Raw genomic sequence first — 14,820 nt, 5'->3', positions numbered from 1 at the left:
AAACTACTTTTTCACACGTGTCTCCTTTCTGACCCCATATCTCCCGAACTATGTGTCGTATACTAATATAATTTTACAAGTACATGCAGTGGTATGTGTGGATACTGTCTGAAAAAATTTGTGGCCGACATAGTAAATAATAAAGAAGTAATAAATTAAAACATCATGCTGGATGTTGAAGTTATGTTGCATGAACAGCGAGAATGTAGTACACGTTAAATTTTCTCCATTCTTCATTTTTCTGGAAGTGCCAGCGAGAAAAAGTTTCTAAAGGTTTGAAATTACGTGTAAAGTTCTTTGGAAATCGGTAAGTACTCTCATTCTCAAATACTGGATGAATATAGTGTGGGTAATTGGCGAGCCGTGAGTTACAGTGCCTGGAGACATATTCACGGTTTCTAACTGTAATAGTTGTGCTATTGTCTTTAACTTTAACATAAGATTATACCTCTTAATGAGTAGATTATGACTGAGTTTTAAATTTTTTAATCTGTGAATAATTGTATAAAACTGGAAACCAAATTTTTGTTGCCCCTGTAAGCAGTTAGACGGGCAACCTGCAACTGAAGCTTTGTACCGTGAACCATGTACCGTGTTTTCCGTTTAATAATATGGATCTGCAGCTATGGGTCATAATATTGTACTCTATAAAGGTTCTAAGGCTTCTAACCTTCTTCTGATCTTCAGCTGAGGTGACTCCGTGGTTATGGCCAGCTACGTGCCAATCGTCTGTTTTCTTGATCATTGCCTATGTGTAGACTACATTCTGCTTCCCCTAACTCTAGTCACGGGTGTACTGCATTTATCAAATCCGTAGTTCTTTCACTGCACTGTTGAACAACAATAAAATATTAACAAAAGTATTTGACTGCTGTTTTAAACTTAGCATAATGAATTCCTTCCGTTTTTCTAAGAAAGCATTGTTAAAAAACCGAAGAGTGACAGCTAATCAGGTTATAAACTGGTTCACACTCTCTCATATTGGTACTGGTCTTTCAAAATCACGGGTTAATAGCTCTTACTGTATCTTTATATGCTTCGTTACTCAGCTGGATTTCTGAAAAAGATACATATTCAGCATCACGTCTCGAGTTAAAGTTTCGTCAGCAATTCGCTTGATTCCAAAATTAAGCGTCTGCCAAGCTCAGTTTCTCTTTTCCTTGCTAACTTTATCCTTATCTATGGCGAAAGTAAGAGTACCGCACTCATCTCTACCAGTTCCATTTCGTCAATTTCGCGGTGGTAGTACTGCTCCTACAAGCACTTCTGACTCGGTAGTGTGTTACCGCACACGCTGCCGGCAATAGTGGTCGGCACTGTCTCGCAACAAATTGTGGCTGCAAATCGTATGACAGGCAACGTTGTCGAGCCACATGTACAGGCCATATTTTAGACAATACCCAATTGTTATAGCCTGTGCAAATGAAATTTAACAGACCAATGGTAACTTCCTGTTTACGCATCTCAGCATTCGGTCCAACAAACTTGCGCACTTCTGTTCTATACACTGAGAGCACAAAATTCATGAGACAGATGGCGGTAGTATCGCGAACACAAGGTGTGAAAAGGCGATGCATTGGGGTAGCTGTCGTTCGTATTCAGGTGATATATGTAAAAAGATTTCTGATGTGTTTTATGGCCGTTTGACGGAAATTAACAGATTTCGAATGCGAAATGTTAGTTGGAGCTAGACACATGGGACGTTCCCTTTCGGAAATCGTTAGCGAGTGAGTATTTCGAGATCTAAAGTGTCAAGAATGTACTGAGAATACCAGATTTCAGGCATTACTTCACACTACGGACAACACAGGAGCCGACGGCCTTCACTTAGCGACGAAGAGCAGCGGCGTTCGCGTAGAGTTGAGAGTTGTCAGTGCTGACAGACAAGCAGCAGTACATGAAATAACCGCAGAAATCAATGCGGGACGCACGACGAACGTACCCTTTAGGAAAGGGCTTAACAACTGGCCGGATTTGAGCGCGAGTACTCGCGTCTGCTCAGGCATGTGCTCGCGAGCAGGTGCAAGGTCGCGGAGAAGGGAGGGAGGGGAAATGCGCGCGCACGTTTGAATGTGATCTCGCGTTCTTAGCAGATTTAACTAGTCATCTGAATGCTGTGAACATTTCACTACAAGGTAAAGATCTGCTAATTACTCATTTCATAGATCGAATACGAGCTTTTAAAATGAAATTGACACTTTGGGTGAGTCAGCTGGAAACAGGAAACCTAGCTCATTTTCCTAAATTTTCATCCATGCAAGATGTTTACAAAGACTGTGAACGTTATTCACATAGTTTAGTTGATCAGTGCTTTCAAGATCTGACAGCACTAGACAGTGATTTTGATCTGTTCTCTCCATATTCAGCGAATATTTAAGAGATTCGTCCTGAGCTGCAGCAAGAAATTATTGACCTGCAGTGTGACAGAGAATACAGAGACAAATTTCAGAACAAGAAAAACATTTAGGAATTCTACAGACACTTCCCTCAGGATAGATTTCCTCATTTGCACAAACTGGCGGCTACAATAATATCAATGTTCGGTTCCAGGTATGTTTGTGAACAACTGTTCTCTGCAATGAAATGTAACAAGACGCGCCTGAGAAACGCATTGTCTGATCGAAATTTAAACTGCACGCTGCGCCTAAAATGCACAAGAACAATTACTCCGAACATAGACGCAATTGTAAAGGGCAAAAAGTACAAGCTAACCGAGAATCCCACACTTCAGTGACACCTTTTATTGTGTAACAGTTCACAAATTAATGCGAATGTAGAGGCATACACTAAGCTAATAAAATTATGTGGCGTGTGTACATTCTCTTTTATTTGTTTCATTTGTCGCAGTAATAATTCGCGAGTGATATCCCTGCAGGTGGCCGCGGATTTACATTGACTGGCGGCAGCTGTTGTGAGCCCCACGTGACTTTCCCCACTCTCCGCTCTGGTCTGGTAGTCGGGGTAGCGTGCTCGCGCTGCTCCGTGCTCGCGCCTTGCTGCTCACAGCTTGCTCCGCGAGCACGTATGTTGTGAAGCCCTGCTTTAGGACATTACGGCGGAATCTGTCGTTAATATGCTTTGGCAGCAGAAGACCGACGTGAGTGCGTTTCCTAACAGCACAACATCGCTTGCAGAGCCTCTCCTGGGTTCGTGACCATATTGGTTGGACCTTAAACTCGTAACCTTGGTAAGGGGAGTCCCGATTTTAGTTGGCAGCAGCTGACGATATTGTTCGAATTTGGCGCAGACCCCATGATGTCGTTGACCAAAGTTCTCAACCAGGCACTGTGCAAACTGGGGCTCCATAACGGCGTGGGCGTGTTTACACGGAATGGGCTGGGTCCTCTGGTCCCATTGATCAAACCGTTACTGGCACTGGTTAGGTTCGGCTACTTGGAGTCCTCTTGGAGCCATTCATGGACTTCATGTTCCCAAACAATGATGGGATTTTTACGGATGACAGTGCACCATGTCACCGGGCCAAAATTGTTCGGGATTACTTTGAAGAACATTCTGGACAATTTGGGTGAATGATTTGGGCACTTATACCGCCCGCCATGATTTCCACCGAACGCTTATGGGCCACAGAGGTCAGTTCGGGCACAAAATCCTGCACCGGCGACACTTCCGCAATTCTGGACGGCTTTAGAGGTAGCATGGCTCCGTATTTCTACAGGCAACTTTCAGCGACTTGTTGAGTCCATGTCACGTTCTGTTGCTGCACTAAGCGGGCAAAAGGTGGTCCGACATGATATTAGGAGCTATCCCATGACTGTCACCTCAGTGAACAGTTCAGCAGTGGAAAGGGTCTCTACTGTACCTCACAATTCTCTGTGCGTAGTGATAAGAAACAATTGTAATTCCAATAGACAGTAATGACTATCTGACCAACCGTTTCTAGGAAACACCTTTCAAACTTTTATAAGTAAAGGATTGTCGTAAGACCTGATCTTTCCATAACACATAATTATATTGCAGTGACCATGTCTTCTGCGTTGCAGCACCAGTTGCAAGGATTAGTCAGTGATTCCCTCCTGCCAAGGGGACACACGAATGTGAATATTATGTTTAGCACGCTCTTGTGGGAGAATTTTCTAATGCTATGCAATAAGTGGCACTACAAAATCATTACCATTTCCATGGCTGCCTGTATTATGGAGTATTGCAACACCACCAAATCAGACGGGAAGCTGCAGCTCTTAAAGGTTTCCAAACGTGCGCGACTCACTTCTGTATAGCGAGCTACAAAAGTGGTCAAATGGCTCTGAGCACTATTGGACTTAACATCAGAGGTCATCAGTCCCCTTTAACTTAGAACTACTTAAACCTAACTAATCTAAGGACATCACACACATCCATGCCCGAGGCAGGATTCGAACCTGCGAACGTAACAGTCGCGCGGTTCCAGACTGAAGCGCCTAGAACCGCTCGGCCACCGCGGCGGGCTATAGCGAGCTACAGAATATACCTGCCAGCAGACTTAAATCCACAAAACCACGCTGGCCAACTCCAAATGAACGTGTTATATGTATGAGGTTATCAAGAATGGAGATAACTGTGGGAGAAGTCTTCTCCAGCAAATTCTTATTGTTGATCCTACAAAACGTGCAAATGGATATGATCTTCGAAGGAAACTACGAACAATTCTGAATCGACTCCGTACAGGGCATAGAAAGTGTGGTGCTCCTGAATGAAAATTGTATATTAGAAAAATTTGTTAGTGGTTTCATTGAACTGCATCTGGTGACACCAAGATCTGTGGGCTGGTTTAGAGACTTAGCTATTCAACTATAAAATTTACAGTGTTTGTTTTTTGTGTTATGAGACTTAATAGTTTTTTACTCAAATTTAAATAATTGAGAAGGTGAAACTTCTAAATTTAATTCTGAAACTGCTGAGTGAAATTGAACGTACTGACCCTACTTTCTCTTTACTTATTGTTATCACCTCAAAACTGACCCACAATATTCTAGCGCAACGCAATCTGATAGCTGAAAAATGATAACCTGACCTCAAATAATTAATACAAAGCCGGCCGCGGTGGTCTCGCGGTTCTAGGCGTGCAGTCCGGAGCCGCGCGACTGCTACGGTCGCAGGTTCGAATCCTGCCTCGGGCATGGATGTGTGTGATGTCCTTAGGTTAGTTAGGTTTAAGTAGTTCTAAGTTCTAGGGGACTGATGACCACAGCTGTTAAGTCCCATAGTGCTCAGAGCCATTTGAACCATTTTTGAATTAATACAAAAGACTGGCACTGAATAAAATCCTTACAATAACCTATACATTACATAAGTCGCTTACATCACAAAAATCTTCATTACCCGAACTACTGCAATTCAGCAAACGCCAATACAGCCAGCTAAATAAAATATTGTAATTACTGTAGGCTCTAACTACTAATAGGCATAAGGTTAGCAAAGGAAAGATTTGGTTGAAAAGCAAACAATGTGTTTTTTACCTTAATAATGTGACATCCAGTTCCAAAAATTATATAAAGATGAATAATATTCAATCTCCAAGTCGGACCGTCCAGATCGTACGCTCGCGCTAATACTGCAAACCTCCAACACTGCTAATTATTGACCTCTAACCTCCATCACTGCTGACTACTCACACCCAACTTCCACTGCTCGCTGTTCACCTCCAACTGCTAGTCCGACCAGCCACAGAGAGTCTCCTACAGAGTGCGCAGAGCGCAATCAGAGTTATTAATGCAGAGCACTACATAGCGCTTCTAACACATAAACAGCCTACTTACAATTACTTTATTTTTATACTATATATTTTTACGCATGTATAGTGCTGTAAGAGCATGCTATACTCCGTTGTAAATCCCTCTCTGCAGAAGCTTATTTGTTTATTTATGGGACGCGGTTCTCCAAATCCTTCGAATTTCCATTCACACAGACTGCACCGTTTGGCTGCCACAATTTTTGCGGAAATTAGCGTGTAACGACGTTCGTCATAAGAGGGAGGAAAGTTGTGGAGGTGGTCCTCGGGACAGGAGGCGCCGTGCTGCACAGCTACTGTGGGCGCGGTGGCGGCTCGGCCAGTGTCCACGGAGGCGGCGCCGGCCTCCGCCGGGGGCGGCGATGGCGCCTTGGATAGCGGCCGCCCTGTGATGACGGCTCGACCACCTCCACAGCCGCGGGGGTGTCCCACGCCGCGAAACGGCACCCCGCCGCCCGGACCACCGGGAAAACAAACTCCGCGCGATAGGCATCGCGGACCGCCTGGTTTATATTCATGGGGCCTGCCCGGTACCCTTTATTCTCTCTTCTTTTTCGTCATTATCGGAGCTGCTCGAGCTGCTGTAAGAGATTACTGTAATATTCCGTGAATTATAGGCCCCACCCGTCCCCTGCGCTATGCGGGATATCTGAGGTGAAAAAGACAAAGGCAACCGGCGCTTCCTGATATATCCACGCCCTTGCCGCGATTGAAATTAATTGCAGCACAGATCACACAGAAATTTTAAGCTACTACCTTACAACCGTTCAACCGTTCGAAACACTGTTGCAGTTTATAAAAGATTCGTCTTGAACTCAGGATACGACTTCATCAAACGCACTAATCACGTCTGACAGTGATTAAGACTCTAGATTTGTAATCAAAACACGCAGGATTCTTGTCACTCTCTACAATCCGGATATACCCTTTCCTTATTTGCTTATTAATCACTTCAAATGAATGCTCGGCTGGTTCCACAGAAAATCCATGGCTGTTTCCTTCCCCAATCCTCATCCTGCTAAGCCGGTGTGTCACCTGTAAGGACAACGACATCGACAAAAGTTAACCTACTCTTCGCTTTCTACGATTATATTCCGAAGTGAGCGAGATAATACACAGGGTGTTCAAAAATTGGTCCAGACTGACAGATATTACGATGGAGCTAACAACTAATATACGAGGGCATTTCGAAAAGTAAAGATACAATGGCTTGCAGTCCTTAAATAGAACATTTATTTAGAAAACGTCAGTTACATCTTATTAACTGGATTATTTGTTATTTTTCGACATAATCACCCCTGTTATCCAAACATTTGTTAAATCGGTCCACAAGCTTTTGTATCCCATAGTCATAGAAGGTTGCCACCTGTTGTCGGTACCACATTTCAACTTCATCTTTGATCTCTTCTACATCTACATCTACATTTATACTCCGCAAGCCACCCAACAGTGTGTGGCGGTGTGTGGCTCAGGCTGATTAAACGGAAAAGAAAGTAAATAGAAAGCATACGCTCTGAGAACTGGATATACGTCCTAATCTCCTTCTCTCCCTGGCGCTGTCCATCCCCTTCTTCACCTCTCTTTACCCATCTCTTCATCCTTCCCCCTCTCTTTATCCATCCCCTTCTCCTTCTCCCTCTCTATGTGCATCTTCTCCTGCCCCCTCTCTCTCCATCTCCTTCTGGTCCCCTGTGCCCATCTCCTCCTTTCCGCTCTCTGTGTCAATTTCCTCCCACCTGTCCATATCCTCTTCCGTCCCACCTCTCTACTCTCTAAACTTGAGCCTTGTGTATTGTTACTGCAAGTTGAGATTCTGTATTACCACTCTAAACATAAGCCGATAAGACACAAGTACAGCTTCCCCATTATTTGTGGAAGAAAACAAAACAGCACATTGTTGCGTGCACAATTTATGTTTAAAACTTTATGTCGTGAGAAAGAACTGTGGTGTCACAGCCAGACACCACACTTGCTAGGTGGTAGCCTTTAAATCGGCCGCGGTCCGCTAGTATATGTCGGACCCGCGTGTCGCCACTGTCAGTGATCGCAGACCGAGCGCCACCACACGGCAGGTCTAGAGAGACGTCCTGGCACTCGCCCCAGTTGTACAGCCGACGTTCATAGCAAAGCTTCACTGACAAATACGCTCTCATTTGCCGAGACGATAGTTAGCATAGCCTTCAGCTACGTCATTTGCTTCGACCTAGAAAGGCGCCATTACCAGTTATATTGAGCTTATTATAAAACCTGTACCGTCAAGAGCGATGTACACCAATTATGGATTAAAGTTAAGTATTACATCATCTGTTGTGTCTAGACCATACAGCCTAGACACAATGCTGTAGCCGATAGGGCACGCAAGGCTAACGCAGACGGGCGTGAAGTCTGGAACATGAGAACTTATAAATGAATAAGAAGAAAAGTACGTAGATGCTTGTTACTTAACTTTTAATTAGTCCTTGGAATACATCTCTCTTGAATATTAGTAAGCTATAGGCACTGATACAAATGGCGCCTTGCTAGATGGTCGCCATTTAACTTAGCAGAGGGCTATTCTACTGTCTATCTCTCGGCAATTGAGAGCAAGGCTTAGCACGTCCAATCGCTAGCTATGTTGTCCGTACAACTGGGGCTGAGGTCTCCTCAGTCTCTCGAGACCTGCCTTGTGGTGGCGCTAGGTTTGCGATCCCACAGTGGCGACACGCGGGTCCGACATGTACTACGGGACCGCGGCCGATTTAAGTTACCATCTAGCAAGTGTGGTGTCTAGCGGTGACACCACATCATCTACGTACTTTATTTGCAATTCTCAAGACATTGTCCTGTTCCAGACCTCACGCAAGTCTGCGTGTAATTAAACGCGTGCATTTCGGCCTCCTCTAGCAACACGGTGTTGGCTCTTCTGCCAACACTTCAAGAACATACAGAGTACGCCAGAAAAATGTATACTCTCTTTGTCAGGCTCTATCGAGATATCGATATTGTTGTTAGATTTGAGTTACAGGTGTGTTGTAGCATGGTGTTTGAATCAACAGTTGTTAGTACTTTCATCTCGGTACTGAGAAAACAAGACGACTGGAGCACGCTTGACATTCGAGCAACGAAAATCTATTGTGAAGTGGTTTTTCAAGTTTGGTAATGCTGTTGAAGTGCGTCAGTGGAGGCGGGAGTTTGAAACAGAACCGCCAACCCTCCTAACAATAAACGCATCACTGACAAGTTTGAATTGTATAGAACGATTTGTGATATTCACAACGGCAGATCAGTAACACAGTTACAGATACAAGTCCTGATGTCAGCTCTCGTGTTGGAAACGTTTGTTAATTCTCCACAGAAATCTGCTACGCAATGTGCACATGAAGTAGGGGTTAGCAGTACGAGTCTAAGAAGAATTCTGAAAGCTGCGAAGTGGAAAGTTTACATTCCACGATTACTCCACGCGATTAATGATGACGACCCTTATCGCCGAACGCAATTTTGCGAATGGTATCAGCAAAGGGTAGCTGATGACGAACAATTTGTGAAGAAGGTTGTCTGGGGTGATGAGGCACAATTTAAACTTAATGGAACCGTGAGTCGGCATTAGTGTGCACTGGACACCGAAAAACCCACATGTTTATGTGGATAAAGCGGTCAATCTACCAGCGGTTCATGTGTGCTGTGGACTATCATCTAGGGGCTTAGTAGGACCCTTTTTCTTTGAGGCTACTCTCAGTGGATAAGCGTACCTGGAAATGTTACGCACATCAATTTTCCCAGGTATACGTCCTCTTGGGTAAAATATTCCGGAGATAAAATAGTCCCCCATTCGGATCTCCGGGCGGGGTCTACTCAAGAGGACGTCGTTATCAGGAGAAAGAAAACTGGCGTTCTACGGATCGGAGCGTGGAATGTCAGATCCCTTAATCGGGCAGGTAGGTTAGAAAATTTAAAAAGGGAAATGGATACGTTAAAGTTAGATATAATGGGAATTAGTGAAGTTCGGTGGCGGGAGGAACAAGACTTTTGGTCAGGTGAATACAGTGTTATAAATACAAAATCAAATAGAGGTAATGCTGGAGTTGGTTTAATAATGAATTAAAAAATAGGAGTGCGGGTAAGTTACTACAAACAGCATAGTGAATGCATTATTGTGGCCAAGATAGCCACGAAGCCCACGCCTACTACAGTAGTACAAGTTTATATGCCAACTAGTTCTGCCGATGACGAAGAAATTGAAGAAGTGTATGATGAAATAAAAGAAATTATTCAGATAGTGAAGGGAGACGAAAATTTAATAGTCATGGGTGACTGGAATTCGGTAGTAGGACAAGGGAGAGAAGGAAACGTAGTAGGTGACAATGGATTGGGGATAAGAAGTGAAAGAGGAAGCCGCCTGGTAGAATTTTCCACAGAGCACAACTTAATCAGAGCTAACACTTGGTTCAAGAATCATAAAAGAAGGTTGTATACATGGAAGAAGCCTGGAGATACTGACAGGTTTCAGATAGATTATATAATGGTAAGACAGAGATTTAGGAACCAGGTTTTAAATTGTAAGACATTTCCAGGGGCAGATGTGCACTCTGACCACAATCTATTGGTTATGAACTGTAGATTAAAACTGAAGAAACTGCAAAAAGGTGGGAATTTAAGGAGATGGGACCTGGATAAACTGACTAAGCCAGAGGTTGTACAGAGTTTCAGGGAGAGCATAAGGGAACAAATGGCAGGAATGGGGGAAAGAAATACAGTAGAAGAAGAATGGGTAGATCTGAGGGATGAAGTAGTGAAGGCAGCAGAGGATCAAGTAGGTAAAAAGACGAGCGCTGGTAGAAATCCTTGGGTAACAGAAGAAATGTTGAATTTAACTGATGAAAGGAGAAAATATAAAAATGCAGTAAATGAAGCAGGCAAAAAGGAATACAAACGTCTCAAAAATGAGACTGACAGGAAGTGCAAAATGGCTAAGCAGGGATGGCTAGAGGATACATGTAAGGATGTAGAGGCTTATCTCACTAGGGGTAACATAGATACTGCCTACAGGAAAATTAAAGAGACCTTTGGAGAGAAGAGAACCACTTGTATGAATATCAAGAGCTCAGATGGAAACCCAGTTCTAAGCAAAGAGGGGAAAGCAGAAAGGTGGAAGGAGTATATAGAGGGTGTATACAAGGGCGATGTACTTGAGAACAATATTATGGAAATGGAAGAGGATGTAGATGAAGATGAAATGGGAGATATGATTCTGCGTGAAGAGTTTGACAGAGCACTGAAAGACCTGAGTCGAAACAAGGCCCCGGGAATAGACAACATTCCATTAGAACTACTGACAGCCTTGGGAGAGCAAGTCCTGACAAAACTCTACCATCTGGTGAGCAAGATGTATGAGACAGGTGAAATGCCCTCAGACTTCAAGAAGAATGTAATAATTCCAATTCCAAAGAAAGCAGGTGTTGACAGATGTGAAAATTACCGAACTATCAGTTTAATAAGTCACTGCTGCAAAATACTAACGCGAATTCTTTACAGACGAATGGAAACACTGATAGAAGCCGACCTTGGGAAAGATCAGTTTGGATTCCGTAAAAATATTGGAACACGTGAGGCAATACTGACCCTACGACTTATCTTAGAAGAAAGATTAAGGAAAGGCAAACCTACGTTTCTAGCATTTGTAGACTTAGAGAAAGCTTTTGACAATGTTGACTGGAATATTCTCTTTCAAATTCTGAAGGTGGCAGGGGTAAAATACAGGGTGCGATAGGCTATTTACAATTTGTACAGAAACCATATGTCAGTTATAAGAGTCGAGGGACATGAAAGGGAAGCAGTGGTTGGGAAAGGAGTGAGACAGGGTTGTAGCCTCTCTCCGATGTTATTCAGTCTGTATATTGAGCAAGCAATAAAGGAAACAAAAGAAAAGTTCGGAGTAGGTATTAAAATCCATGGAGAAAAAATAAAAACTTTGAGGTTCGCCGATGACATTATAATTCTGTCAGAGACAGCAAGGGACTTTGAAGAGCAGTTGAACGGAATGGACAGTGTCTTGAAGGGAGGATATAAGATGAACATCAACAAAAGCAAAACGAGGATAATGGAATTAAGTCGGGTGATGCTGAGGGAATTAGATTAGGAAATCAGACACTTAAAGTAGTAGATGAGTTTTTCTATTTGGGGAGCAAAATAACTAATGATGGTCGAAGTAGAGAGGATATAAAATGTAGACTGGCAATGGCAAGGGAAGCGTTTCTGAAGAAGAAAAAATTGTTAACATCGAGCATAGATTTAAGTGTCAGGTAGTCGTTTCTGAAAGTATTTGTATGGAGTGTAGCCATGTATGGAAGTGAAACATGGACGATAAATTGTTTAGACAAGAAGAGAATAGAAGCTTTCGAAATGTGGTGCTACAGAAGAATGCTGAATATTAGATGGGTAGATCACATCACTAATGAGGAGGTATTAAATAGGATTGGGGAGAGGAGAAGTTTGTGGCACAACTTGACAAGAAGAAGGGATCGGTTGGTAGGACATGTTCTGAGGCATCAAGTGATCACCAATTTAGTATTGGAGGGCAGCGTGGAGGGTAAAAATCGTAGAGGATGTAGGTTGCAGTAGGTACTGGGAGATGAAGGAGCTTGCACAGGATAGAGTAGCATAGAGAGCTGCATCAAACCAGTCTCAGGACTGAAGACCACAACAACAACAACACAACGTGCGCTGTATGGAGTTGATGAAGAGGTCTTCTACCAACAGGACGGGGTGCCACCACACTACCAACTAGGCGTACGAGCTATCCTGGGTAACAATTTACCGGGGCACTTAATTGGACGAAAAGGGACCATTGAGTTCTCTCCACGGTCGCCAGATCTAATACCTATGGACTTTTACTTATGGGGAACTGTGAAAGATAACGTCTATCGAAATAAGCCACGCACGCTGAAGGAACTTCGCCAGGAGATTACAGCGACGTGTGCAGCGATCTCCATTGTAACATTGACTGACGTAGTTCTGGCGACCGCTCGTCGTTCTGTAAATGTATAGCCGCCAACGGTGAACATTTTCAACATTCAAAGTAACCATGTGCTAAACTGAAGGTTGTACAACACGTGGGATCAATTATTAACTGTAAAATAAACACATAAGTAATACTTTTCATTCCTTAAGGTGTGTATATATTTTTCTGGCGTACTTTGTATATGAGAGAAAAATTTGTCAAATGGTTTAAGGGGGAAAGCACATTATGATACTGTTTAACACAGATTTTTGGGATTTTTTTGTGGGAAGAATTAATTAGAATTTAATCTCTATCATATTTCGAACAGTTTTTGTGAATTATTCTGGATAAATTCAGCCAAAAATAACAAAGTACCGCTGTGATGTCCGCTGAAGGTTGTGAGTATCGTTCTCCAATTGCGTGCAGTGAAGCCATGTCTATTTTCATCTGAAATCAAAAATGTTTTGATTTTACATTAGTAACTTATTTTCTAAGAACAGGAACCTCAATGCAGGTGAAAATAATGAGAATTAAAAATTTTGCAGGCGTTGGCACAATTTACTTCGATTTTCACGATTTGGTTTTTGTAATTATGCAAAGAAAAATCCCCTTAAAATCGTTATATCATCTCACAAGTTGGTTCATATTATTCGTAATTTTATAAGGAATCACACTATCAATTTTCATACTGATCGGTTCTATACTTTTTGAGTTAGACTGCGCGAAATTGTGAACACAATCATTTCGAGGTAAACGCATTGGAAAAATAAATTGTCGGAAACTTGAAATTCAAATGTAAAATGCTTGCCGATTAATCTGCGATTGACTCGTAGAAATGTAGAGCTTTTTGGCACTAGCACTTCGAGCTTCGTTGTTATCACTCTGTTTATCGTCGTGCTGGTTCCTGTGGAGCTTTCGCTTTCTTTCACGCGGCCCACTGCAGAGTTCTTTAGACTCATGGTCGCCTTTCGGATGCGAAGAAATTTCTCCGTCTCAATTACAAACACGCCTGTAGAAGGCTCAGTCAGAAGTGACTGCAAGTAAGGTACACCGACGCTCTAACCGAATATTCGTATAAACGAAATAATCTCTTGTGTTGATGCTGCTAGTACCTTCTGTGCCTTAGCACACTGGACTCGCATTCGGGAGGACGACGGTTCAATCCCGTCTCCGGCCATCCTGATTTAAGTTTTCCGTGATTTCCCTAAATCGTCTCAGGCAAATGCCGGGATGGTTCCTTTGAAAGGGCACGGCCGATTTCCTTCCCAATCCTTCCCTAACCCGAGCTTGCGCTCCGTCTCTAATGACCTCGTTGTCGACGGGACGTTAAAACACTAACCACCACCACCTTCTGTGCCGTTATTTGAAAAGAAAGATACAAAGGCGTGGTTCCTTTTGAAGGCTACGTTGGTATACAAAGAGACTGTGAGGTTGACCCGGCTAAGCATGCCTGAGGTAATGCTCCGCCCTATCTGCGCTCGAGCCTGTACCCGATGTGCACTCGGTTCGATGCTCTTAAAATGTAAACGAATGCGAATTTAGTTTTGAAATTTTGACAGCGTATTCTTGGATAGTTAAGCTAACGATTTATGCAATAAAAGAATCGAATTTTTTGAACATAGTTTAAAAAATATACATTTTATGCCCATCGGAACACTGTATAACTTGAAAACGCTTATCAAAAAAGTATTACTCCAGGACGGCACGTATGTACTAATAAGACCACAAAACGTAAGTTGAAACATATAGTAATTTGATGCCATGAAAGTTGTGCTCTGTTATTTCTCACAGAATAACAAGAGAAAGACAATTGTAATGCAATAACAATCTATAATTATTACGTAACGGAATGAATATGTACAGTAACAAACACGTGTCACATGCCAGTGATGATGTTTCTCCGCGCGGGATTAGCCGAACGGTCTGAGGCGCCGCAGTCATGGACTGTGGGCTGGTCCCGGTGGAGGTTCGAGTCCTCCGTCGGGCATGGGTGTGAGTGTTTGTCCTTAGGATAATTTAGGTTAAGTTGTGTGTAAGTTTAGGGGCTGATGGCCTTAGCAGTGAAGTTCCATAAGATTTCACACACATTTGAACATGTTTTTGAAAATGTTTCACA

This window comes from Schistocerca nitens, chromosome 8 (assembly GCF_023898315.1).
Source record: "Schistocerca nitens isolate TAMUIC-IGC-003100 chromosome 8, iqSchNite1.1, whole genome shotgun sequence".
In the NCBI taxonomy this organism is placed as follows: domain Eukaryota; kingdom Metazoa; phylum Arthropoda; class Insecta; order Orthoptera; family Acrididae; genus Schistocerca; species Schistocerca nitens.
Note: the sequence above shows the minus strand (reverse complement) of the source record.